This window comes from Cervus elaphus, chromosome 5 (assembly GCF_910594005.1).
Source record: "Cervus elaphus chromosome 5, mCerEla1.1, whole genome shotgun sequence".
NCBI lineage: Eukaryota > Metazoa > Chordata > Mammalia > Artiodactyla > Cervidae > Cervus > Cervus elaphus.
This window is the reverse complement of record NC_057819.1, coordinates 13133114-13158102: the sequence shown is the minus strand read 5'-3', so window position 1 is coordinate 13158102 and position 24989 is coordinate 13133114. Positions and strand designations below refer to the sequence as shown.

The window sequence follows — 24989 nt, the reverse complement described above, 5'->3', positions numbered from 1 at the left end:
TGCTCAACATTTCCATTGCTGGGGTCCCAGTTGGCAGGAGGAAGAGGAGGATTCTTGCTGTGTTTTCAGATAAATTGCACTTGCGGTCTCGCCAAACTGCAAGCAGGATTCAGGTTTGGCTGGAGTCTGCGGTCTCTCTCACAGCTGTTAAATCCTCTGCAGACCACAGGCCAAAAGTGACTGTGTTCAGGGACTCTGAATCACTTATTTCTCTCCTATTTCCTACCTACCTTCTATCCAGAAATCATAGAAGCAAATCTATTCTTAGTAAATGGGTTTTCTGGTTTTTCAAAGTTAAGAGAGCTCAGGAGAAGGAGGGGAGAAGAAAAAGAAAACCTAGCTGGTGTTGAAATTAGCTTGTGTTTAGTTACTTTTTCCCCCTTGGACTAGATTTGACTTTTTCCACAGTCCCTGAAGCGTGAGTTCTGTAGTAGTTTTCCACAAGTCTGATCTGAGGAAATTAGATCTTGGGACACAAATTGTGAGCCCAGAGAATCCCCTCAGGCTTGTATCATGTAAAGTTGGGTCATGGAAATCTCCCAGATTGCTCCTGTATTCTCAGATGCCCTAGGGACTCAAGGCTAGCAGTTTAAGTGCTCTGAGCCTCAGTTTCTGCATCTGTCAAATGGGACTGTGTGTCAACAAATTAGGTGAGCTAGCTGCACTAATGTGCCAGGCTCTATTCTAAGTGCTTTACAGTGAAAACTCTTTCATTTCTGGGAACAACTTTATGACATAAGCCCCATAGGGACCCTCATTTGACAAATGAGAAAACTTAAGTCAGAGAAACTGTAAAACATACTGTTCATTATAAATCAACTACATACATACAGACAGACATACACAAAGTTCTGAATACAATTCCTGGTGCCCAGTGGGCACTCAGTATATTAGGAGATCTCTAAGATCCTGAGCCAGCCCATTCATCATGATATATTACCATAACTTCTTTCTTTTTTTTCCCCAAATTTAGTTATTTGGCTGTGCCAGGTCTTAGTTGCAGCATGTGGAATCTAGTTCCCTGACCAGGGATCGAACCCTGGCCCCCTGCGTTGAGAGCACAAAATCTTAGCCACTGGACCACCTGGGAAGTACATCTCATTGCTTGTTTAACTCTCTGACTTCTCCCACAGACAGTAAGCTCTTGGAGGGCAGGGATTGCAACCAGTTCCCTCATACATTGTCCCCAGAATGCAATCCAGGTCCTGGCCGGCAGTGGATGTTCCATAAATGTTCACTGAATGAACAAATTCTAAAGTAGTAGCAGCTCGGTTCCCCACTCACAGCCTGGCCAAATTTCCACCTCATCCTGCCAGATCCTTACCTGGTCAGGTGTTCAGAGCTTTGCTGGAAAAGAACTCACCCAAAGTACCAAAAAAGGAAAAAAGGGAGGGGGTTGATGAGTGGGAATGTGGATCCTACTAAGATCTGGGCAACAGGAGAAAAAAAAAACCTGTTTAAACAGGGCCTTCCATTACTCTCTCTATTCTTGTTCCTGAGAGGAGAAAAATGAGATGCAAAGCCCCCATCAACTATAAACTCATGGAACAAGTCAGATCAAACGTCAAATAATGAAGGAGCCCCGACTCATGAAATTCTTTGTAGAACAAGAAAGATAGTTGTAAAAGCAAGCAGAAGTTTTTGAAGACATGGCAGAAAACATATGCTGAGAAGCATCGTTCACTTTCAAGCCAGCAGATGCTAGACTTGAGATGCAATAGGTAAGGTGAGCTGATTTGGAAGAGCTGGTACAAAGGTTGCATACAGGAGAAAACCCGAGTTTTAAAGAGGAGAACTCCAACATACGTTGGTGGCATAATGAGTTGAATGTTGAATTCAGCAAATATTGAGTTGAATTATATACATGACAGTCACTGTGTGACAGGCTGAGTTCATGACAGTGAACAGGACATACTTTTTCCCTTGCTCTCGGGGGCTTATATTAGATGGGGAAATTTAAATGGAATTAAAACAAACTTACAGTAAACTTAGGAGCCCAGGTTGACATAATCACAGGAAAAAAAAAGTCTAACCACCAGGTTGGAAGCTGATCTGAAAGTACAGACATAAGTTTGAAAGCAATCGGTTATTCATTCAACAAACACATGAGTTAAATTTTCGCCATATTATGAAATGGGAAAATTTGTTCTTAAGGTTTCCTACCTCATGTTTCAGCACATTTTTATAGCCTCCTGATTTCTCTCCCTCTCACCTCACCAACTTCTCAATTCTCTATTGCCCTACCTCCCCCTTCCCCACATTCCACAGTTTAAAAGTTGAACCTCAGCTCCTTCTAAAGAGAAATGGAGAAACTAACGAGGGTGCAAATGACAAAAGACAGCTTGACGTACTTTGCAACTTTAGGAATTGAACATAAACCAGCCTTTGTGTTTAATCCTGTATTTGCTCCTCCCAAAGAAACAAATCTTTAACTGCAGAATTTCCAAAATTGAGGTTTATGCTGTGGGAAGACACAGGAAATACAACCTTTTATAGCTACAGATTTCTCTTAAGGCATTTAATTCAGAGGCAGCAGTTTCAGCAAACCATTTATTAAGCTCCTAATACACGCCAGGTGCTTGAACAAGTGCCATGTTGCTTATTCCTCACTGCAGTCTCAGACCTGGGTTTTGAGACGTCAGGAAGGGTTTACAGAATAAGAAGATGCACTCTGCGGGGAGGTTTCGGCTCTTGTGTAGAATGGAGTCTTCGGGGATATAGGCATATGGGATGGGCGTGGGGGTCTCGGGAAGGAAAGGAAGAAAATAGTAGCAGAGCATGAAAATAAGAAACAGACAGTGGAAAATAGCAATTATAAGGGCTGATATGTGTTAATCAGGGGCCAGGTCCCAACACCCAGCAACTGTCCTAACTCTCGCAGCAGACGTTGGGATGCAGGTGCAGTTGTCATCATCATGCTTGCCAGGTAGTTGAAGAAACAGACTCTGAGACATAAGGAACTGGTTGTGGGTCAATAAGCAGCACAACCAGAATTCAACCCAAGGCTGCCTACTTTTACCCACTTGTGAGTCACAGGACCCTAGCATGAAAGCCATGTTGGCCTTCTTCTGTAGAGGAGGCAATGGGGAACTCCCAAATGGTATTTAAAAAGTATCCTCACTCTGTGATGACCTGGGAAGGGTGGGCAGGGAGAGTAGAAAGGAGGTTCAAGAGAAAGAGTATATATGTACACATCCAGCTGATTCACAATCCTGTTCAGCAGAAACTAACACAACATTGTAAAGCGATGATACTCCAATTAAAAAATAAATTAAAAAAAGAGATATCCCAGGTCTGTATTCTGGCAAGAGAACAAGTCTTGGCGTCTGATTAGAATGATACCTCAGCTCTAAAGGTAAAATAAGAATTAGCATCTTGGTTAAGCTTACAGAGAAATACTATAGAATTTCTCCCATAGACCTCCCAAAGTGAAAGTCACTCAGTCATGTCCATGTCTTTGCAACCCCATGGACTATACACTCCATGGAATTCTCTAGGCCAGAATACTGGAATGGGTAGTCTTTCCCTTCTCCAAGGGATCTTCCCAACCCAGGGATCAAACCCAAGTCTCCCGCATTGCGGGTGGATTCTTTACCAGCTGAGCCACAAGGGAAGCCCAAGAATACTGGAGTGGGTAGCCTATGCCTTTTCCAGGGGGATCTTCCTGACCCAAAATCTAACTGGGGTCTCCTGCACTGCAAGTGGATTCTTTACCAACTGAGCTATCAGGGAAGCCCATAGACCTTCCAAAGCACTTCACAAATGGTGCCAGGTGGGAGGTCAGGAGAAGGTAAAAAAAGTCCTAACCAAAGTCTTTAAGAAGGCCTGAGTGAGACTTGGATCCCCAGTAGCCATTTGCCTCCTTACACACTAAACCAGAGTGTTTGGGGGTGTATGTTTGTTTTTTAATATTTATTTATTTATTTGGTTGCATTGGGTCTTAGTTGCAGCATGTGAGATCTAGTTCCCCGACCAGGGATTGAACCTGGGCCCCCTGCATTGGGAGCTCAGAGTCTTTAGCCGCCTGACCACCACGGAAGTCCCTGTATGTTTGTTCTTTCCCACTGAAATACAGACAGGGCAGGAAGAGAGTCTTGGGGGACCCAGGCCCAACATCAAAGCCTTTCACCCAGTGTTGCCAGAGTCCTATGTCCTACCCCTCACAAACTAGCTTTGCTCATAAGTGTTTGTGAGCCTTCAGCCTACCAGTCTAGGTGACTCCATATTGAAATATTGTTAAACGTGAACAGAGTTAATTTCCAGCCATTCATGTATGTCAGTGCTTATCATTTGATGCCTTTAATTCCTAACAATGATATCATCCTCTTTCCCAAAGCAGAATGAAGCTCTGAGTTGGAAAGTGACTCCCAGGGAAGCTCCATGGATTTGGATAATATTCAAGCTGTTTTCTTGGCCCTCAAGTCTGAGGCAGACTAATCAGGGAGGGTGGATAATCTCTGGTATTGTCGGAGATTCCGATCTCTTAACTGAGATGAAAAGACCAGACCGGTCTCCATTTCCCTGGCTCAGTGGTCAGTAAGAATGCATCTCATCTCACACGAACCCTGGGAGCCCTAGGCCTTGGACAGACTCCAATGTACTGTGTCCTCCCTAACTAGGTCCCTGATGGTATCACAGACTTGCAGTTGAATGTTAGAGACCCTTTGAAATCAAATGACACTCATTCTATATGTGGGATCCTATAGCTCAGGGAGGCTAAGAGCACTATCACAGGTCATAGAGTCACTTGTTCAGTTAACAAATGTTTATTGAGTTCCAGCTGGGCTCCAGGTCGGTGATGGGCAGTGGCAAGGAGGTGATAAACAAATCTGACCCTGGACCTGCCCCCTTGGAGCTTACTGGCCAGTAGGAAATGCAAAGATTAGATCAACCATAATAAAGAATGAAGTAAATTTGTATCAGGATGCACAGGGCAGCAAAGAAGAAGTTGAAGGGGCCAGGGGGACTCTGTGTGGGGTACAGTGGGGAGCCTTTCAGAAAGGCCTTTCTGAGGGGAAGATGCGTGAACAGAAGTGTCCAAGGGAGGGAGCCAGGTGATGGAGTGGAGGCATTCAAGGTCAAGGGAATGGTCTATGTAAAGACTGAGGGGCAGGAAGGGGCACAAGGTATGAGGGCCCAGAACAGGACCTGCATGGGCTGAACAAGGGGAGCTGACAGATGAGGCCAGGAGAAATCAACAGCCACTCTAGAACTGAAATCCAGGGCTCCTGGCTCCTATGTGGAATATAATAAATGACAGAGGGGAAAAACACAAACAGATCTAAAATGTGGACCCTGCCAGTGTAAGAGATGGGAAAGTTTATTTTGAAGGTCTTCTCACCTCCCCCTTCAGGATTGAAGGTATTGATGAGTACACAGCGTTACAAGGGAAAATTAGGGCGGTTGACATTGAAGGCCTCTGGGTATTCCCGAGGCAGTTTGATTCTGGAGACTGGCCCTCTCTGGCCTGAGCAGACGAAGTCTACAGGGAACACTTGCTCCAACTTAGTGCCACTGCTCAAAGCAGCAGTGACTACACTAGAGGGAAGCTGTGACATCCTGGCCACAACACCTAATAATCTTGAAAGTTACCTGGATAAACAGACTGCCACGCTGGGATCAGTGCTTCTGTGTAACAGGGCTGGGACTAGAGTAAGGCAAGCAAGGCACTCACCTTGGGTGTGAAATTTAAGCTAATGTCAAAAAAAAGCCATCATGGAGATAAATAATATTTTAATGCAGTATTTCAAAAATCAAAATGAATGCCAAGGACCCACAATGAAAAAATTTCAAAAGTTTAAGTAAAGACCAGATCCAACCCTACTCATGTACAACTCAGCCTTATTTGACTCACCATAATCCTGGCCCTGGTTCAATAAAACTTTATTTACAAAATCTGGCGGGCAGTCTACAGGACATAGTTTGTCAGTTTCATTTTGTTAAAATATCACATTAAACTATTATTTGCTTATCAGGTTTTTGGTGTCCCTTAAATTTTGTTTTAAAATCAGTGTCTCCCTCTTCCATGGACGTGAAATTGAGCAAACTCCAGGAGATAGTGGAAGACAGAGGAACCTGGTGTGCTATAGTCCATGGGGACACAAAGAGTCAGACAGGACTTAGAGACTGTACAAGAACGGCAATTTCTCATTGCCTGTGGTGTGAGCTCAGGCAAATAACTTCCATCTCTGATCCTAGATGTCTTCTTATGTAATACATGCAGTAATGGTGGTTCCAACCTCCAGAGCTGTAGTGAGGGTTACCCTCATAAAAGACATTTGCACAGTTACTAGCACTCGATTAATAGTGATTGCTTGTGTGGCTATAGTAAATATTCTGTTTATTGATGTTGCTTTTATAAGAGTTCTCTCCAACGAGAACCAACTCTGGGCCCTCAGGGGACTTTAGAGGACCTGGCATTCTCTATGGAGGGGGCAACTTTCTCACTTAAGAACAAGCCTCCTTTGGGTAATGGGGGCAACTTGGAGCTGCCTGCAAAGAAACTGTTCAGCCAAGGCCAGAACCAGGTGCCTCGTGGGCTCCCAGAGTTCAAAACCCCATCATGGGGTGGCCCAGACTCTTGCTATGAATTTGAACTTGTCTTGCAAAACTGAAGTGTTTCAGGACCCAGGCACACAGTGTTGTAAAAAGGGGCAATTAAACCTATAAAACCAAGGTTTACAGGGGAATTTATAGTGTCGGAGGCTTTTTATAGCTTTTTAGATTAGTTTAAATAGAGGAAAAACGAACAGAGGAAAGAAAAAGAGAGGACTTGAAATTTGAGGAGACTTAAAAGTTCAGAAAGAAGCTTTTAGGAAGCACAGAGGGGTCATAATCAGAGGCACATTTTTCCATCTTGCTGTCTCTTGCAAATTGGAGCAAAAAAAAAAAAAAAATCAAGAATAGCTATCTCCTATCCCTCCTTTTTTGCCTTGCCTTGGCTGTTCAAGAAGACCTGCAGGGGCTGGGCAAAGTCCTGAAGAGGGACTGGAGAATGAATGTAGGATTTTGAGAACATCAGGAGGTCCCATGGTGACTTCTCCAGACCCTGGGAGGAAACTAGCTTTGCTCCATCAGGCAGGTCTATGCAGTAAGGAGTCGATGTGCAGCCATGGGAGTTTGTCACAGGAGATGGGAAAGCCTCATGAGCCATGAGGTGACGTTGGTCCTCAACCAAGATATTACACAAAATAAGCATGGTGCACAAATGTAGATATAGATATAGTATGCTGTACAACGGGAAAATACACACACAGGCAAGATTATAATGTTTTCCAATTTATCAAATTTTTAGAGTGGACATGCAAGCCGCTGTAACAATATATGACTCCAGAAAGAAATGTGTGTGTGACGACACAGAGGAAAGAAGACTCACTTTCCCCCCGTTTTGTAAACTCTAACTTCCATTCTGTGATCATGCAGAACTTACTCAAAACTCAGGTTAATATTTTCAAAACTATTTAAGCTCCCTGGTGGTGATCTGTACTGTAGTTTTGAGCGATGTCACCATTGAGGAAAACCAGGTGACGTGTACACAGGCTTTTTCTGTCTTATTTCTTCCAACCATATGTGACTTTACAATTACATCAAAATAAAAGGCTTCCCTGGTGCCTCAGAGGTAAAGAATCCACCTGCAGTGGAGGAATCACTGGCCAGAGACACAGGTTCCATCCCTGGGTTGGGAAGTTACCCTGGAGAAGGGAATGGCACCCCACTCCAGTATTCTTGCCTGACGAATCCCATGGACAGAGGAACCTGGTAGGCTGTAGTCTGTGGGGTTACAAAGAGTCAGACACAACTTTGGGACTAAACAAACAAACAAAAATTAAACTCACTTTCTCAAGAGACTTCCCTGCGTCCTCTGCTGCCCAGCTTAGTCCTACCCGAAAGGGACCTACTCTGACCCGGCATATGAGTTATTTACGCTCTGTATCAGTCATAACTGTTGGTAGGCTATATTGTTGTTGTTCAGTTGCTAAGTTGTGTGCTAAGTGGTGTCTGACTCTTTTGAGACCCCCGCCCACGGACTGTAGCCCTCCAGGCTCCTCTGTTAAGTCCATAGGATTTCCCAGGCAAGAACACTGAAATGGGTTATTTCCTTCTCCAGGGGATCGTCCTGACCCAGGGATCTGAAACCACTTCTGCATTAGCAGGCAGATTCTTTACCACTCAGCCACCAGGGAAGCTGTTGGTAGCCTATACTGGTTGTTAAATATTTTGAATATCACATCCAGATATGTACACTCTTATGGTAACCTAGACTTCTCTTTCAAAAGCACTTGTCAAAATTCAATTACATAGTTGAAAAAGTTTTCAAATTACAAACTCCAGAAGCGTTTCCCAGGAAAGAATATTGGAGCAGGTTGCCATTTCCTTTTAGAGGAGATCTTCCCCACCGAAGGATTGAAACACCCCCCCAAGCCCCACCCACACTGCAGGCAGATTCTTTACCACTGAGCCAGGGAGGCCATTTTAACAACAGATATTTGAGCTCAAATAAGCAACCTTCTTTTCAGTCACTAAGGATTTTCAAATAAAGTTCTACAAGAGATCATTCAATTGGTTTGATTTGACCCAGGTAGTATGCAGCACTCCTATTGGACTTTTTAGATTACCATTCAGTATGGAGCATTCCTATTGGACCTTTTTGTTCACCATTCAGTATGCAGCATTCCTGTTGGCCACTCTGACAGATGCTTACGCCGGTGCTTCCAACCAGCGTTTCCACAATGGCTTCCCAGGTAAGTTCTCATTTCTTTTTCTTCCTTTCAGTTACTTAGAATGCCGATTTACCGGTATTTGCGTCTTTTATCTTTAGATAGAGGGCTTTCTTTGGCTGGAATCTGTCATAGAGAAGATATGTGAGAGGAAGTAAAGGTCATGTTTAAACTCAGGCTCCTGGGCCCGTTCTAGCACTGTTGCTAAGTGTGGTCTCAGAAAAGTAACTGACCTTTTTTTGTGTTTTCTGGCATTCTCACCAGTAAAATTGGCTAATAACAGTACCTGCGTCATAGGGCTTTTGTGAGAGTTAACTGAGTTAATACAAGTCAAGAGCTTGGAACCACAGCCAGATATACGTTAAGCATTTAACAAATGTTAGCTAAAAGCGTTTGGAGAGTCTTTATGACATGGTATATGGTTGATTTTCTTCCCAAAGCTGATTTAACTCAGTTTGAATTTTTGGTTCTGCCACAAAAGTCAAATTCAGTTCTCTTGGTGAAGAAGCTTAAAGACTGCTATTTCCTGTCCTAATTATAGGCTTCTGCTGATGTCACCCTTGTTTTCCATTAAACATACTCAAGAATGTCTGGGTTGATTATTTCTTTGGCCAGGTCCTTAAAAATTATTGAATATTTGTTGAGTTCCAGGAATTCTACTAAATGCTTAAATACGTGATTTTATTTCATAATGTTTAATCATAATTCTGATTCTGAAATAATCATTTTTAAAAATGTATCAAGCAGCAATTATTGTGTTAAGTATCTTAGCTCATTTCACCCTTGGAAAGGCCCATAAAGTAGATGTTATTATCTGTATGAGATTGATTAACTTTTTCTAGATAATAGAGGTAGTCACTGATACAACAGTGATTTGAACACAGATTTGGCTGATGCCAGAACTTGTAGTGTATTTCCAGACTTCCCCCCTTTGCTGTGCTTATACAATCTTAATAAAAAAATGTAAATAATTATCATGTGCTACAGTAATACATAAATATCATACTCAAAAGTTATCTGTGATTTTTTGGGTCGTGGGAAGTTTGACAAGCACGGTTTTGGCAGATTATACCTAAAATGTGTATGTGTGCCTTTGTGTCTGTCTGTGTGTCTGTCTGTCTTTTTCTCACATGTATGATATTTCTGTGTGTGTGTGCTTTTTTTAATCGAAAGTTAGTTGCTGAGAGTTATAGGTACATGTCCACTTTAGGCGAATTTCTTTAAAAACTAGGCATATTTTTGGAAAATTGAAATTTTAAGTAAGGGCTTTGTGAAAGTTGCTCAGTCCTGTCTGACTCTTTGGGACCCCGTGAACTATAGAGTCCATGAAATTCTTCAGGCCAGAATACTGGAGCTGGTAGCTATTCCCTTCTCAAGGAGATCTTCCCATCCCAGGGATTGAACCCAGGTCTCCTGCATTGCAGGCAGATTCTTTACCAGCTGAACCACTACATTAAAAGAACATGTGTCACTCTTTTTTTGGAAATTTTTTTTTAAAAATTCCTTTATTTGGGGGCTGTGCTAGGTCTTATTGCGGCTCAGGTTTTTCGCTAGCTGTGGCAAGCAGCAGTTGCTGTCTAGTTGCCATGTGCAGGCCTCTCATTGCTCTGGCTTGCTTTGTTACAGAGCACGGTCTGTCAGGCACAAGCTTAATAGTTGTGGCACACAGGCTTAGTTGCTCCCTGGCATGTGGGATATTCTCAACCCAGGCATAGGACCCATGTTTCCTGCATTGGCAGGCAGGTTCTTTACCACTGAGACACCTGGGAAGCCCCATTTCTTTGGAAATTTAAATGAAAATTTAAGTAGAGGATGTAGCTATTAGAAACTATAGTGAAAAAATACATAGCACTCATTCTTTGTAAATTAGATAAAAATTTAAGTAGAGGGTTTAGCTAACTTTTTAAATTACAGTTATTCTCGTGGGGGAAAATGATTTTGTTATTATGTTAAATCATCATCTCGGTATGTCATTTCACATACCCCACATGCGTTTGATTTTCACACTTGATTCTCTCATATTGGGTGCATCATCTATACATCTTAATAAAGAGATGCATTAGGGGGTGGGGCTCATTGCATGTTTTTGATATCCAGATATCCTCCAGGGCTCTGCAGTTGCTATGGAATAAAGTTCGGAATATATACCCTGGTAATTCAGGCTAGCCAATGCACAAGTTGATTTTTCTTCTTTGTGGTTTCTAATAGCCTTCCCTTCATCCTGCACCACTTTTTTCTGGGCAGGAAACCCAAAGGGACAGCAATCAGGAAGAGGATTCCATCCTTGCCTTCTCCCTTTCAATGGAAGTGGATAATTCAATCAGTCCACAGACGTAAGGCCTCATCAGCCAGCAAGGAAAGGCAGTCCTTAAGCCAAGTCGATTCAGAGTTCATTGTTCTCTCTCTCTCTTCTTCTCTTCTTTCTTTCCTTCTAAGCTAAATCTAAAGGAAGACAAATCAATCTACACCGAAAGGGAAAAAAAAAATCAGGCTTATTTTCACCAAAAGAAAATTTTGTTTTGTTTTTTTGGATCAGAAACACAGGACTTCCCAAATCAAGTTAAGTGAGTCCCAGATGTGGACTCATTTCAAATGAAAAACACACCCCCATCATCTCAGGCAGAACTCTGCTTGAGGAAACTGGTGATTGCAATGCCTGACACAAGAGAATTTCTCCAGAGAGTTTGTCCCAGCCTGTGGAGAGGAAGAGGAATGGGGAAGATGAAGGGCTGGCGTGCTTCTCCTCCCCCTGGGGAGAAGAGAGACGGGATTCAGGTTAATGAGGTTGGAGGGTCGATGTGAACCAATCAGAGGAGTGGAAAGCATCTTTGAATAGTGCCGAGGATGGCGAGAATGGAAGCGGCCACATGCTGAAGGCTGGCTTTATTAATGAGAAGGCACTGAATCCATATCACACAGTCTGGACATGTACTGCCCGAAACAAACAAAACCCAACGAGAAATGACAGTGATGCTCACACTTGTGAGCATTCTGGAGAATTCTTTTTCCACGGGAGAATGGTAGATGGCAGCTGGAATGCCAGGGAATGACGTGATGTGCAAATTAATATATTTCTTTTAAAGGCCAAGAGGAGAAGAGGGCCTTCTGACAGCCTTTGATTCGACCGTTAATTTTCAAAGACTGATCGAGACACTGACATGTCACATGGACCTGCTTCTAGTGTTAGACCAAAAGAAGAATGTTGAACCGTGTAACCGAAGACATCTCTTGGTGAAAGATTCTCCTTTTAACAACTGTAATTCGCATTTTCATCAATGTCATGCTGTGCATAGATGAAAACAGTCATTTAAATGTGTTTCTTCTGTCTTCTCCTAATAAGCTTGATTTTACATTTCTTGCCATCCGGTTTGTTGAACAGAAATATGGAAGTACTTTTACTCTCTATATGCTTCTTAACGGAGTTTAATCTAAGATGTGGCCTTTTCCTTTTTACTGAACTGGACTCTAACCCAGATTTTTCCCACTAGACAGTCTCTTTGGCCATTTTGGCAGGGCTCTTGCCCTTCCTTAAGCCAAACCGTTTAACCCAGTGTAATTACTTTATGATGAGCATCTCAGTCATTTCTTCCGGAGCACATGCAGCATCCTACCTTGCCATGCATCCCCACAGCATCTCAGCAGAGTTTATTAAACTCAGTCGAGCCGGATGAGTTCACATAGCTCTCCAATAATTATATTTCTCAAATTGGTCCCATAATAGCAATAATTGCAAGCATGCATTGAATGCCAGTACTCTGCTTAGAGCTTTAAATACACTTGCCCACCGAAGCCTAATCTCAACTCCATGAAGTTAAGATTGAGTTCATTTTACAGAAAAGGAAACCAAGACTCAGTAAACAGCAGAGCTGGGATTCAAAACAGTCACCGTATACTAAGTTCTCTGCACTTTGCTTCTGTCTTATACTGTGGGTCCAGTGCTAGACTCCAACAGAGCACAGATACCTGGGAGGGAGTATGTGTGAACTGTCAGGGAAGGTTACAAAGGGCTTTGTCATAGTCAGTACCAGGTCTGTTATGAGGTTACCTGGCCATGGTCTTAGATGGAGGCACAGGACAACAAAACATGAGTGAGCATGGGGCAAGGGGCACCTGAGGACATGGGCAAAGGACCGGAGCTCTGATATTTCTAATGAATACAATCCAGTGTCCAAATTATACAACTTTATCGTGTCTGAGATATGAACCTGTATTAATTTCCTGTTACTGCTGTAACAAATAACCACAAATTTGGTGGCTCTAATTTAAACTAATAGAAATTTATTCTCTCTTAGTCTGGAGGCCAGAAGTCCAAATTCAAGGTGTCAGCAGGGCTGGATTCCCTCCAAAGGCTCTAGAGGAGAAGGCTTGCTGGCCGCCTCCAGCTCCTGGTGGCTGCTGGCTTCCTTGGCTCATGGATGGCTTCCTCTGCCTCCATCTTCCTCTGTGTCTGTGTCTTCATCCTCTTCTCATCCTTCTCTTATAAGGACACTTGTCCTTGAGGTTAGGGTCCACCTGGGTAATCCAGGATGAGTCCACCTTGAGATATTTTTTTAAATTTTTTTACTTTTTTGAAAAACATTTATTATTTTATTTTATTTTTTGGCCATGCCACATGGCGTGCAGGACCTTAGTTGCCCAACCAGGGATTGAACCCACTCCCTTGCAATGGAAGTACAGGATCTTAACCACTGCACCACCAGCAAAGTCCACACCTTGAGATTTTGAACCTACTTACATTGGTGGTGGTGGTGGTTTAGTCGTTAAGTTGTGTCCAACTCTTAGGATCCCATGGACTGTAGCCTGCCCGGCTCTTCCATCCATGGGATTCTCCAGACAAGAATATTGGAGTGGGTTGCCTTTTCCTTCTCCGGAGGATCTTCCAGACCCAGGAATCGAACCCAGGTCTCCTGCACTGCAGGCAGATTCTTTACCAACTGAGCTACAGGGAAGCCCTACTCACATTGGTAAAGACCCTTTTCCCCCTCTACCAACATCCACATCCTATCAGATCTGTCGTCAGTTCTCATTGCCTCATCTTAATCAAACCTCTCAACATTTGTTCCAGTTGATCACTTTTTCCTTTCTTCATTTAGTTTCTGAATGTTTGCCCTTTCCTAGTTTTCTCTTTCTCTACCAGAAAAGAAAAAAGACCCTTTTTTCCAAATAAAGCCACATTCACGGGTTGTGAGAGGGTTAGGATGTGGATGTATCTTTCCGGAGGTCCACCTTTCAACCTTCTACTATCCATATAGCAAATATTAAAAAAATGGAATCACTGAAACCTTAGGCAAGTAGAGAGGAATTCTATTGAAAAGAAGACAAAGACCATGGGTTAGAATTTATCCCCTCACCTTGGCGGTTGGCCCCAGGCCTAAAACCCTGAAGGCTTCACAAATAGCTGCCTTTTGAGGGCCAGGGCAGCCCAACAGAAATGGCAGAAGCTTCAGCAAGCCCTGGTTTAAATATAAACTTTGCCATTTTCTGGTTCAGGTTTCGTGTAAACCATTTTGCTTCTTTGAGTTTCAGTGCTCTGCAGAATGGGACTGATCCTAATGCTTGCCTGGCGAGGTGAATGAGAAGAGTAGAAAAGTACGAGTTCTATTAGTCACAGTCGTTCCTACATTCATTCATGCATATTTAGGGGGCATGTATTTTTTTCTAATTTATTTCACAGGGCTTTTTTGAGCACCTGCCACGTTCTAGCCATTACCCAAGATGATGGGAATATAGCCATGAACACCACCCATTTCTGCCTTGATGGTGTTTGCATTCTCGTGAGAGAGAATGAACAAAGACTATATATATATATATATGTATATGTACATATACATATATATATATATATATATATAAACACATGAATTTTTTGAAAGATAACCCAGAGAGTGATGAGGATTAGAAAGAAGAATTTTCAAATGTGATGCATGGGATGGGGGTGGGGTGGGGGGCGGTTGCAAAGAGAAATCGGTTGAGACAGAGTGATTAGGAAGGCCTTCTACAAGGTGATGGCAGTTAGCCTGCATGATGAGAAGAAGCATATCAAAGAGGAGAGGGAATGGTGTTCTTCACAGTTGGACCCTCAAGTACAGAGGCCTGGTGGCCTTGATGATGGATGCATTGAATTGTTGATGACACTTAAAACCTTGTCTAATACTGTCTTTTTAGTAGTAGTAGTTATTAAAGCAATAGCCTCTCCTCCCAATGTGGTGGTCATTCACAAATTTGTTCACCAAATGTATCTGAATCTCTGCATTTCCTGGCCCCCCAGTACCTGAGTGGGGCATAAGAAGGGGGGAAGAGATGTGTCACTTCTGGACAGGAGATTTGATTAACTGTTTGGCACCCTCCAGAGCTCTCTGACTTTAGGAGGGAGATTGACAGTTTTGAAGATGATGGGTAATTCATTATCCTACCATAAGTGGCTACCATAAATGGAGCCAAGGTGGCTTGGGTCCTGCTGATCCAAGATCCGTATGTCAAGTGAGTGAAAGTAGTGTGTGAGAATAATCTCTAGTTGTTTTCAGTCACTGAGATTCTGAGGTTGGTTGTTACGGCAACATAATCTAACCTACAAATCACTGCAGATGGTGACTGCAGCCATGAAATTGAAAAACACTTGCTCCTTGGAAGAAAAGTAGTGACCAACCTAGACATCATATTAAAAAGCAGAGACGTTACTTTGCCAACAAAGTTCCATCTAGTCAAAGCTATGGTTTTTCCAGTAGTCATGTATGGATGTGAGAGTTGGACCATAAAGAAGGCTGAACGCCAAAGAATTGATGCTTTTGAACTGTGGTGCTGGAGAAGACTCTTGAGAGTCCTTTGCACTGCAAGGAGATCAAACCAGTCAATCCTAAAGGAAATCAATTGTGAATAGTCAGTGGAAGGACTGATGATGAAGGTGTAGCTCCAATACTTTGGCCACCTCATGTGAAGAGCTGACTCATAGGAAAAGACCCTGATGCTGGGAAAGACTGAAAGCAGGAGGAGAAGGGGATGACAGAGGACAAAACGGTTGGATGGCATCACCAACTTGACGGACATGAGGTTTTGCAAGCTCTGGGAGATAGTGAAGGACAGGGAAGCCTGCAGACTGCGGGTCATGGGGTCACAAAGAGTCAGACACGATTGAGCAGCAGCAACAACAACCACCCTGACTGATGTACTCTCTTGCTGAGTACAACCTTACATCTTCCCACTGTAGTCCCTCTGCCCCTACTGGGTGAGAACACAATGCTTGGCTCAACCCCAAGCTGCTGACTGCGCAGAAAGATTCTCACACCTCTTTCATATGGGGCTGCGGGGAACCCAGAGGAGTTGTATGGGCAGCAGCAGCTCAAAGGAAACAGGAGGTTCCCAGGAGAAGCAGCTGCCTGCCTTAGCTCCCACTAGCTGGACATCCCCTCACCAGAGGCGTGGGCTCTGCAGTTCCTCCTACAGACTCACACTCCCGCCCCCAACTTCATGAATCCCCTGGACACGTCCTTCACAGGCTTAGGCAATCCCACTGTTGCCAACAAGCCTGAGCACTGCAGCCAGTGAGTCTTATCCCTGGACTGTGCAAGGCACCTCCAGGGTATTAGCGTTATTTATCTCTGGGATGGGAATAGATCATAAGGGCATCTGGTGATGGGAATGAAATGCCAGAGTGAGTTCAGAGCGGCGCTTTTCATCCTTCCAAACCAGACGTCTGCACGCCAAATGCTCCCAGGAGCCAGGCACCTAACCAAAATGAGTGAAGTGGGCCAGGTGGGGCCAGCAGCAACGTGGAGCATGTGTGCCTCTTCTAAGGGCCACCACGGCTTGGGTCAGTGCTGCCAGACTCCCCAGTTCTTAGATCTCTGAACTCATAGAAATGATCTGGTTACAAAGTGTTTGCCCTTCACTGCTTCCCTTGTAGCTCCATCGGTAAAGAAACTGCCTGCAATGCAGGAGACCTGGGTTTGACCCCTGGGTTGGGAAGATCACCCCTAGAGAAGGAAATGACGACCCACTCCAGTATTCTTGCCTGGAGAATTCATTAACAGAGGAGCCTGCAGGCTACAGTCCAGGGGGCTGCAAGAGTTGGACACGGCTTAGCGACTCCACCACCACCGCCAAAAACTGCATAAACTCTGTGGTTCTCACTGGTGCCGTTTGTCAAATATTTCTGGAGGTGGCCCTGCCCAGGAACAAGATGGATGTGACCTTGAAGTTGGGCATGGTCATGTGACTCGTTGTGGCCAATGAAATGTCCCATCACTGCCAGGTGGAAACTATAAAAGCCAATGCAGCATCCCCTCCAGATTCTTCCCATTGCCTCAGTTACAATGGGAGCACTTGAAGTGATAAGAACTCTGCCTCAGTTCTTGAGTTACTGTAATAAACCAGCAAAGGAACCACCACTGACCCCACCACTGGCAGAAACACAGTGAACATGTTAGAAGAGCAAAAAGTAAATGTTATTTATGCTCCTAAAATGTGGGGGCTATTTGTTGCTGCAGTAACTTATGTTACTGCATGGTACAGTAATCATGCACTTAACCTGACTGATGCAAACACCAAACGGATAACACAAAACAAGTCTGTGGCCGTTTCTCTGATTTGCAATTTTGGATGAATTGCTTTTCTCCTCTTTTTCTCTTTCCTTGCTTCAAATGTTTCCTTCTTTCATAATCTCTCTTCATTTGGCTCATCCAGCAAACATTTATGGGGACTTCTATAAGGGAAAATCGCTCTAACATACCATAGTAACAACAGCAATAAAACCATAATTGTGAGATAGTGGAGGCTGTCCTCAAACAACTAGCCCAGCCAGAGAAGCCCAACCTTTCTGGTCCACCAGGCAGAGGCAATGCAGAGCTCAAAGTAGACAGGCTGCAGAGGGTCTCCCAGCCCCGAACCCACTTTTCTAAACCCTGCCATGATTTCTTAGAGATTTCTTACAGATCAGAAGACTCTGATCTATAAGAAGCATACTAACTCTCAGGCCCCAAAATGACACCCTGTGACATTTTGCATAACACAGCCTCCAGGCAAACCAGTTTCCTTTGGTTTTATTGATTTTTCCTTGATTTTATTCCCTGCTTAGCTACTTATTCAATGTGGGACTTTACTCCTCAAGTTTCTTGTTGAATAGGGTCAAGCGCACCTCCAGTTTGGCAGAATTGTAATGAAGATCATGCAAAACATAGAGCAAGCCCCCAGGGGAACAGCCCATAGTTGGTGCTTACTTAATGGCAACTTTTGGGGAGACAGAGATATGGACAAAGTGAAGCAAAAGGGGTATTTGGCATAGCTTTAGATTAGAAGTTACAACTCTGTGGATATGAAGAGTTAAGCGTCTGGGTTCTGGAGCGTGGCTGCCTGTGTTAGAACCCTCTCATACCAGCTGTGAACTGTGAGCGATACTTGACCTCTCTGGGCCTCGGTTTTCTCATCTGTGAAACAGGAATGATAACAATAGCGTTTGATTTCCTAGGGTTGCTGCGCCAAGTGCCAGGCACGTAATAAAGATAAATGACACGTGAGACCTTTACGTTCTTATTATGTAAAAAGCTGACAGTAGCATGTCAAGTCCAGGTTGAAGAGTGGCCAGTGTGGTCTTGGGTGAAACCTCACTTCCCCAGGCTTCTGCAAAGAAGCCTCCTCCAGGTTGGCCCTCTGGAACTCACCTTTTGAAACAAGCACTTTACAGTGTCCCACAAGGCTTCATTGTTTTCCCCTCAGCAGGGAGCCCGTGTTCCTTCTGCGTGCGTGCACTCGACTTGGAAACACTTGGTTGCAGTCCCACTCGCAGGCTTTTCTTCCCTGGGACAGCATGGCAAGACTGCCTGGGAAACCCGATCTCCCCAACCCTCAGTTCTAATCGTGTTGTTTCTTAGATTCAGGCTCCCCTATAAATCATTTTTAATGACACTTTGAGAAGAAAGACGTCGCAAAGCAAATCTTACACGACGTTCTCATCACCAACGGCATTTAATATCCTAAATCATATGCTTTATGGCGTTGCATCGCGGGCCTCAGGCGGAATGAAGGCAGTCTATTATTTTTTGCTTCTGGTGCACCTCTTGTGTGCCTGAGGGTCACTCACTTTAGGGAATGCCTGGCGGTTATGCTTGGGGGATTTGTTTTGGGGGAAGTTAGGATGGTCGCACGGTCCAGCAGGAATCTGGGGGGACTTTTTTACACAATGAGGTGGCCTGTGCGGTGGTATCCAGAGCTGGTAATATGAGAAAGTTATGAGAATATAAGCCAGGCCTGATCTGGGGTTCCTCGCCATTCACCTGAGGGGCCCCTTCCCTTCCAGGGAAGTCGATATGGTGAAAATCAAACCAAAGCGACAGCAAATAAAAACAGGCCCTACCCCGCCTCTCCCCAAACCCCAGCCAGACTGGGTAAGAAGTGGGAACATCTATGCTCCAATTCACTTCCATCTGACAGATATTCATCTGGATGTTTCGATGTGCCTACAGTGTGCCTGGATGAGAACACACAGAGGTCAGTACCGTTCTCCTTAGCGTGCGTGTGAGTCACTCAGTCGTGTCTGACTCTTTGTAACCCCCCGGACCGTAGCCCACCAGGCTCCTCTGTCCATGTCCAGGCTTCCCTGTCCCAGGCAAGAATACTGGAGTGGGTAGTCATTCCTTCCTTTCGTGTGTGCACTGTCGCTCAGTCATCTCCTACTCTTTGCCACCCCGTGTAATGTAACTCAGCAGGCTCCTCTGTCCATGGGATTTTTCAGGCAAGAATACTAGAGTGGGTTGCCATTTCCTTCTCCAGCAATCTTCCTGACCCAGGGATCAAACTTGTGTCTCCTACGTTGTTAGGTGTTATTATTCCATTCCTTCCTTAGTGTAACACAATCTAATTCACCCATCAGTGTCGAAGCACCTACAACATACAGGGAACTAGACCAGCTGCTGGCAGAGTGGCTGCCAGGGGACTGTCTCAAGCTACAGTCTTCAGAGAGTCAAACACACACACAAATCTGCAAGTGGTGAGATCAGAAGCTCCTGAATGCGCCTAGAACAGTGATACACCATTCACTTGTATAGTTAGCAAATGAATGGCTTGACCAAAGAACCAACAATAGAACAAAGTGCTCCGAATAACCCAAAAGTGCAAGACAAGTGTCTGCTTCCTTCCGACCCCTCCTTTCATTCCCAGACAGGTGCTGTAGGAAGGGGATCTGGCATAACATCTCCTCAAACTCACCCACTGTGAGGGGTCATTCACGTCTGCAAAGGAAATGTGTCAGTGTTTCATGATAAGATATCTGGAAGACTTGCCTTCCTCTCCCACCTCTCACTTCCCAGGAATGAAACCACAGGAGGGACCTCTGTGTGCCTGGCACGTGTTCACTTGACCAAGAGGAGTGGCTGCCAGGAGGAAGGTGGCCTAATTCCTGGTCGCAGGAGGTACTCTGCCCTCCTGCTCTGACGCTGTGACTCCCGAAAGAGGGGTCGTGAGAATGTGAACATTAGCTGGGCTTCTGCCATGTGCAGACTCAGAACTCAGGCCTGTGCATGCATTGGCGCTGAGCAGTTCCTGAACCACAGCGGGGCTGGGAGCAGAAAATCAGGTGACAAGGGTAGTGTACTCAGCACAGTGCTGGAACCTACTAAATGCTTAGCAAAGGGCAGTTTCTTTGTCACAGCCTCAGTTACAAGTGAGGAAACAGAGGCTCGAAGAAGGGGAGAGAGGGAAGCAACTAAGAATGGAGGCTGGGGAGGTAATAGTATCCAGGACATGTGAATTTCCTGATCAGGGTAAGGAGCTTAGCCTAACACTGGAGCTGGGTAACGTTGGGTAAGTTATTTCACCCCTCTGAGATTCCAGTAGCAACAATAATAATAGATTGAATCATATAAAATTGCCAGTTTTATACTTAAGCAATGTTTGAATGTCAGCAATTTCATAAGCTTCAATTGAATAAAAAACATTCTCATAGTGCTCATGTGAAGATCGAAAGATACGTAAAAGCAGAAGACAGCACCCAGTAAATGATGATCCCTCAATACATGGAAGTTAGTTTAGTTACCGTCTCCATGGCTTTCTTGGAGAAAAGAAATGAGATTTATTCATATCAGCATCGGAAGCAAGGCCACTACCCTGTTTTCCACCCCTGGACAAGCCTGTGTTATGGGGGCCCCGTCTCCACCTCCAGGGGTTGGTGATATGGGATCAGCAATTTCCTCTGTCCAGCCACTTGGGTAAATGATTTACCAGCTGCCCTCAAAGCCCCCTTTCCACCACAGGGTAGAGCTCTCTAAGCCCAAGCACCCTCCTTTGAACCAGAACTCTGAAATTGTCGAGGGGAGCCCTCAGGGTTCTTTCTTTTCTTCTTGGGTGAGGGGGACCTGGGGGATGGTGCAGAGGGCAGGTGTGCATTACAGATCCGAGCATAATGAGGGGGAAAGAGGCCATTTCCAGAAGTCTGTGTTAATTAGAACTTGGCTTCCCCGAGGCTGAGTGTCGCTCAGAAACATCTTATCTTCATGTTCATCATTATCAGTTTCACTGATGTATCAACAGCAGCAGCAGCAGCTTTATACTTTTTTCTCATCAGCTACGGCTACTGATTCTTTTGTTCACTCCTCTCATTCGTCCTCTTCCTTTTCTTCTTTTTCCTTCCCTTCCTCTTCCCCTCTTCCCCTCCTCTTCCTTCTTTTTCTTCTTCTTTTCTATCAGACAAAGCCACTGTACTCAAGACTCCCTTCCACATTCTGTTGCCATCTTCCTTTTCTGGGTCCTCATTCTACTTGGAATTTCTCCTCTCCCCCACTACCATCAAGATTCAGCAATACCCAGAGCTTCAGACCTTCCCTGGTTCTACTGTCCCTTCACCCCTGCATCACAAAATCCTACCTACCCTGGATCCAGTGGACTCAGTGGCATCCCCTAGATTAGAATCAATTATGGACTAATTAGTAGACTTAAACCTCAAAACCTGCAGCTGGGCAGGAATGATTGTAGAGCAGATTGAACCATTGTTGGGCTCTTCAGCAGGTAAGGGGAAGAGTTGAATAACAGATCCAAGTGGAACAGCAGGGAACCCCCTACTGTCCTCAGTGCTGTTCTAACAAAACCAGACCAGAGAATACCTCAGAACTTGGGAGCATTTGCCTTGTTCATTCCCTTTAACCACCAGCTGCCAACACTCTACAGGGACTGGCTCCAGAAGTTCCATATATAATGTGGCCATAATTAACTGGGTCAGAATTAGCCCAGTGTGGACAAATCAAAGTGTTTTTCCATGGAGCAAAGATGGTGATGTTGATGATTGTGTTAGTAATGATGATGGTGATGACAATAACAATGACGATGATGGTGATGGTGAGGAGGAAGAGACAAAAGACAGTGGTGATGGTGGTGGTGATGAGGTTGGTGATGATGACTGATAGCACTTACTCTGTCAGCCACTTGGATGATTTACATATATTACACCTTACAATCCTATCAGGTAAGGAGGTAAGGAAGTGATGAATAGTAGTCTCATTATATAGATGAAGAAAGCAAGAAAATTTCCCAGATCACAGAATTGGTAACTGGTGGAGCAGGGAAAGCCACTCAGCCCAGAAAGAATAATGGACGCTAGTGTGAGAAACAGAGGTCAAATTCTGTCCAGGGTCCCAGTTCTAGACCTTTCTTCACCCTACTTAAACCTCTGCCCTTGGGTTCTTTGAGACACCCCATTCCCATTTTACTTAAGCTTCAGTTGATTTCTGCTACTTTCAGTCAGACAAGTGCTTATAAATCGAGTCACTGAACTTTGTCTCCAAATAGAGCATGTGGTGATTCTTTTAATGTGACTTTGAGCCAGGGCTGGGATTAAGGCGAAACAAATGAGACATCTAGGGCACACAGTTTACGAAGGCACTCACTCTCAGGGTCAGGCAGGTGAGGGGAGCATTTGCACAGACCTGAGAGTGAGTGCTCCTTAAATTCTGCCACCTAGGCTCCTCGCTTCTTTCACTATAAACTCAGCGCTGCTTAAACTCCCTCTCCTTTTCTGCCATGGCTTACCCAGGTATAAAATGAAGACATTAAACCCAGGATTACAAAGAGCCATATTAGGTGTGATATTCTGATTCTCTGGCAAATAAATGACATACTTGCAACAAACCTCACATCCCACATCTGTGGCAGACATCACTAATCAATACTGGCTTCTTGATGAGCCTGGACATGTCCTCAGAATCCAACTCCACCTAGAGCCTTGAGGATCTACTGGTAAATATTTACAATTGGAAAATAAGAGGAAACTTCTCAAGGACACAAACAGGGTTTTACGTCTCTCTCTCTCTCCTGCACCTGAAATGGTACCTGATGCAGATGAAACACTGCATATATTTCCAATTCATATATAAATTCAACTGAAACTTGAACAAGAACATGCATGGAGAACCACCTACACAGGCAACAGTTACTTCTTATATGAATACTCACACAAATGAGGATTTGCATGCACACACACACAGACACATACATACACACTTTCATGTACAATGTTTCACAGCCCATGTGTTCAGTGGGGCCAGATTAGGCTCCAAACAATGTAAAGATCATGTTCTGTCCAGCTCTCATGAACTTCAAAATAATCATTTAAAATCAAAGTGAGTCTGAAAATCTAAGAAGTTCTGGAATTTGTCACCATAATTCCCTTAACTTTTTTCAATATCAAATAGCGTCATTGAAAAAGGAGAGAGGGATTTGGTGTCTGTGACTTGCTCATACTCGGACCTGCCTTGGCACTTGTAGGTGATCTTGTAGCACTGATAACAGTCTCCTGTACATGTGAATGTGGACGTGTCCACACATGTTCACAGTTGCACCCTTAAGCTTACACCCATTCCCTATGCTTTGTTCACATACATATACATGAGCACACACATTCTGAACATGTTTGCACATGTGTCCCCTTATGCGTATGTATGTATGCATTTGGCAAGGCACATGTACTCACAATGCATAGGATGATGTTTGTATCCACCTAAATGTACATGCAAGTTTCCCAGGTGGCTCACTGGTAAAGAATCCGCCTGCCACTGCAGGAGGTGGAAGAGATGTGGGTTTGATCCCCGGGTCGGGAAGATCCCCAGGAGAAGGTAATGGCAACCCACTCCAGTATTTGTGCCTGAGAAATTCCATGGACAGAGAAGCCTGGCGGGCTACAGTCTGTGGAATCACAAAAGAGTTGGACACGACTTAGCGACTAAACAACAACGAATGTACACACACAGGCACAGATACCCAAGCACGCCCTTTTAGGTCCCCACTTGAGTGTAGTTGTACACGTACATGCACATGCATGCACATTCACACACACACACACAGATGCCCATATTCTCATGTGCACACACACATACCCATGTTCATACACACTGACACTGATACATGCAGACACACATTTTCCTACAATCACCCCCCCCCACACACACACACACAATCTGCCTTCCCTCCAACAGAAGGCCCTCAAGGCTGCTCCTCTGTGGGCCTGTGCTGTCAGGGAGCCTGGTAAGAATCATTGGGGCAGCTCGACAGTGATAACAATTTCCAGAGCCAACAGCAGAGAGCTTAATCCACAGTGAAAAGCTGACAGGGCCGGCGCCTCCGCGTGCTTCCTGCCAGCTCCTACTCACTCAGCCCAGCGTGGGGAGGTGGCAGACTCTCTGTGCCCTCCAGCCATGTCATCTCCTCTCTAATGATGCCAACGTTTTGACAAAGCTGAGCAACACAGCCGGTAGGTGTGAAGTTGGAATTAATTTTCTTTCGGAAGGTCAAGTGCATTAATGAGCTTTCAGCTGGCTGATATTGTTCTTTTCTTTTTGCAAGAGGAGAGAGAAGAAAAGGAGAAAGGGACACTTAACTGAAGCTGTTTTCTTCTTTCTCTCCTCCCTTCAGGAGTCTTGGCCCCTTTTCCAAAGCCCGATAAGGAGAGCCCTGTGGGCAGACAGATGGGCTCAGACTTGGCCTCCCACGGAACAGTTAATTCCCCTGCTGCACTAGGAAAGTCTCAGCCTTAGACCTGCCTTGAGGGACAGGGGATAAGTAAAGAAGAATCCAGTGTACATCTCAGCCTTTAAGACATTTGAGTAGATACAAAGATAGTAAAAATAAATGGGTTTCATTGTATATGCCATTCCTGATTGATTAGTAGTGGCTGCCTGGAGCTGTGTGGGGAAAGCAGTGACCACTGGAGCCTCTTCGGGCTCATTGGGCAGGAGGGTCCTGATTGATTAGTGATGTCTGCCTTGGGCATCATATATGGTGTAGCAGCATAAACAGAGG

At 44.5% G+C, this 24989-nt stretch overlaps 1 long non-coding RNA gene across 6 annotated transcripts in view; it reads left to right on the top strand.

The window, feature by feature from the left end:
- Positions 1-8701: 8701 nt before the first annotated feature.
- LOC122693842 overlaps positions 8702-24989 on the top strand; it is a 58780-nt gene continuing 42492 nt past the window's right edge. For 5 of the 6 annotated variants that reach the window (XR_006341034.1, XR_006341033.1, XR_006341032.1 and 2 more), the window contains exon 1: positions 8702-8741. This is a non-coding gene — a long non-coding RNA (uncharacterized LOC122693842). Of the gene's footprint in view, positions 8742-19139; positions 19197-24989 lie in introns of all 6 variants that reach the window. The other variant, XR_006341030.1, reaches the window with a different exon arrangement.